Source organism: Calonectris borealis, unplaced genomic scaffold, assembly GCF_964195595.1.
Source record: "Calonectris borealis unplaced genomic scaffold, bCalBor7.hap1.2 HAP1_SCAFFOLD_115, whole genome shotgun sequence".
Taxonomy (NCBI): Eukaryota; Metazoa; Chordata; class Aves; order Procellariiformes; family Procellariidae; genus Calonectris; species Calonectris borealis.
The window spans coordinates 187,501-190,000 of NW_027441503.1; the positions used below are offsets into that span (position 1 = coordinate 187,501).

At 82.7% G+C, this 2,500-nt stretch overlaps 1 non-coding gene across 1 annotated transcript; it reads right to left on the reverse strand.

The window, feature by feature from the left end:
- Nucleotides 1–284: 284 nt before the first annotated feature.
- LOC142076823 (5.8S ribosomal RNA) lies at nucleotides 285–437 on the reverse strand. Its single transcript, XR_012671354.1, has one exon. It is a non-coding gene; the product is annotated as a 5.8S ribosomal RNA (ribosomal RNA).
- Nucleotides 438–2,500: the final 2,063 nt, after the last annotated feature.

Below are 2,500 nucleotides of genomic sequence, written 5' to 3' on the forward strand. Positions count from 1 at the left end.
GCCGGGCCCGACCGGCCCGACGCACCCTGGCGCGGCCCCGACGGGACGAGGCTCCGCCCAGCGGGCGCTCCGGGAGCGGGGAGCTTCGGAGCGCTCCCCGAGTCTCGATTTAGGGGGACGAAGGCCCTTGGGCCGACGGCGCCGGGCGGCGGCGAACCGCTTCCCCGGCCCGAGGCCGCGCGCGGGCCTGCGAGGCACCCCAGCCGCGCCGCTGCGGCCGCCGCCTCCCCACCCCGGGGAGGGGGGGGGAGGGGGGGCGGCCCAGCCGGCGATTGATCGTCAAGCGACGCTCAGACAGGCGTAGCCCCGGGAGGAACCCGGGGCCGCAAGTGCGTTCGAAGTGTCGATGATCAATGTGTCCTGCAATTCACATTAATTCTCGCAGCTAGCTGCGTTCTTCATCGACGCACGAGCCGAGTGATCCACCGCTAAGAGTTGTCTGCCTTTCGGCACCGCCCCGCGCGCGCGGGGGGGCCGGGACCGCTCGCCAGCAGCGGCCCCTCTCGGAGGACGGCCCACCGCCCGCCCGCCCGCCGGCCCGCCCCCCCCGCCCGCGCGGAGGGGGCCGCGGCGCGGCGCCACGGGCCGCGGCGGAGAGGCCTCGCCTCGCCTGACCGTACGAGCACACCCAGCGGAAGGGAAAAAGGGAACGGGAAAAAACCCCGAACGGCAAGGGCGGGGAGCCCGCGCTCCCGACTCGACCCACAGCGGGCAGACGCCCCTTGCGCGTTTCGGAGGCGGCCCAGGCGCCCGGGCTCGGCCCGGCCTCCGCACGGAGGCGGCGACGCGCCCGGCCGCGCCGCCCGCCCGCCTCGCTCGGGACAACGGATGCTGCTGCCGGGCGGCAGCAGCGGGGCGCCCCGCCGGACCCCCGCGCGCGCGCGCCTCCGCCCACAACCTGCGCCGCGCTACGACAGCCGGCTCCCCTTCCCGCGGCTCGCCCCGCCGGCGCCTCCGCGGCTCCGCCGCCGGCCGCGCCGGAGGCGGCGACCGCCGGAGCCCGAGCCGGCGACGCGGCACGCCGCCCGCGGCCCGCCGGACGGCGCCCGCCGCCGCGCCGGCGCGGCCGCCCGCCCGGAACCGCCGCCGCCGCCGCCCCCCGCCTCGGCCCCCTTCCGCGGGCACGCGCCAGGCGACGAGGCGGACGGCGCTAAGGCGGGGGCGGCGCCCGCTCTCCCCGTTTCCACGCGGAGACCGGGAGTGGGACGCCCCCGCCCGCGCGCCCGCCCGCCCGGCGCGGCCGGGAAGGGCGGCGGGGAAGCGACGGGCGGGGCCCGGGCCGGGACAGCCGCGGCCGGCGGCGGGCGCCCTCCGGCCGGCCGACACGCCGAGCGGCGCCGCCGCCGCTCGGCCGGGGTGCCGCCCTCGCCGGCGGCCGGCGGCGCGGGACCGCCGAGCGCTCGCCGGGGGGCGAGGGGGAGGGAGCGGAGCGCAGCGCGCCGCAGCGCTGCGACGGGGCGGGGCGCGGCGGCCCGGCGGCCGCCGGGCGAGCCCCCGCCGCGGGGGCTCGCCGCCCCCTCGGCGGAGAGCCCGCGCTCCCGCCGGGGGGGGTCCACCCGTTTCGAGGCAGGCGGGCCGGCCGCGGCCGACCGCGCCGCGGTCTCCTCCGCCGAGACCGGACCGCGGAGAGGGGGGGGCAGCGGGACCCCTCCCCGGCACGGCTGCCCGCGCGACGGGCACGGGCGGCGCCCAGCCAGGGGCTCTGCGGGAGCGACTCCCGCCCCTGGAGGCGCCACCGCCCGGCCGCCCCGCGGGTCGCATCGAGCCGCCCGCGTCTTTAAACCGCCGCCCGGCTCCGCGGCCTTCGACCCCCGGCGCTCGCCGAGGGAGGGCCGCCGAGGCGCGGACGCTAGGTACCTGGCCCTGGGGTGAGGGAAACGACCTGCAGGCCCCGCGGGGGTGCCTCCCCCGCTGCCGCCCTCGGGGGAGCGTCCGCCCGCGGGGGCGCGCCCGACGTCCGCCGCCACCGCCTCGTCCTCCTGCCCGGGGCCCGGGGTTTCCCTCAGTAGCCCGGCGCTGCGCCCGGGAGGAGAGCCGTGGCTCGGGCCGCCCGCCGGCGCGGGACGCGACCCGGCAAGGGCCTCGCCCGCCCAAGGCGGCGTCGGCGGCGGAGCCCCCCGCCCCGAGCTCCCCCCCCCGCACCGCGGGGGTGGGGGAGGGGAGAGGCGGGGGGGCGCCGCCGAAGGCGCCGCCCGGCGCCGCGCGCCACGCCCGGAACGCCCGGAGGCCTCGCCCTGCGCGGCCGGCCGGCCGGGCGGGCCGCTCCGCAGCGGCCCGCCCCGGTGCGGGGAGGGTCGGGGGAGCCGCCCCCCCCGACCTCGAAGGCCCTCTTGCGCTCTCGCACGCTCGCGCCTGCCGCCCCGTCGTCGCCGCTCGCCGCTCCCTCCCGGCTGCCCGCGCGGGCTCGGCCGGCGGGGGCTCGTCGCACCCCGCGCCGGCAGCCCCCGCTTCTCGCGCGCTGCCGCCCGCGCTCCGAGACCGGGGGGGGCGCCCTCTTCGC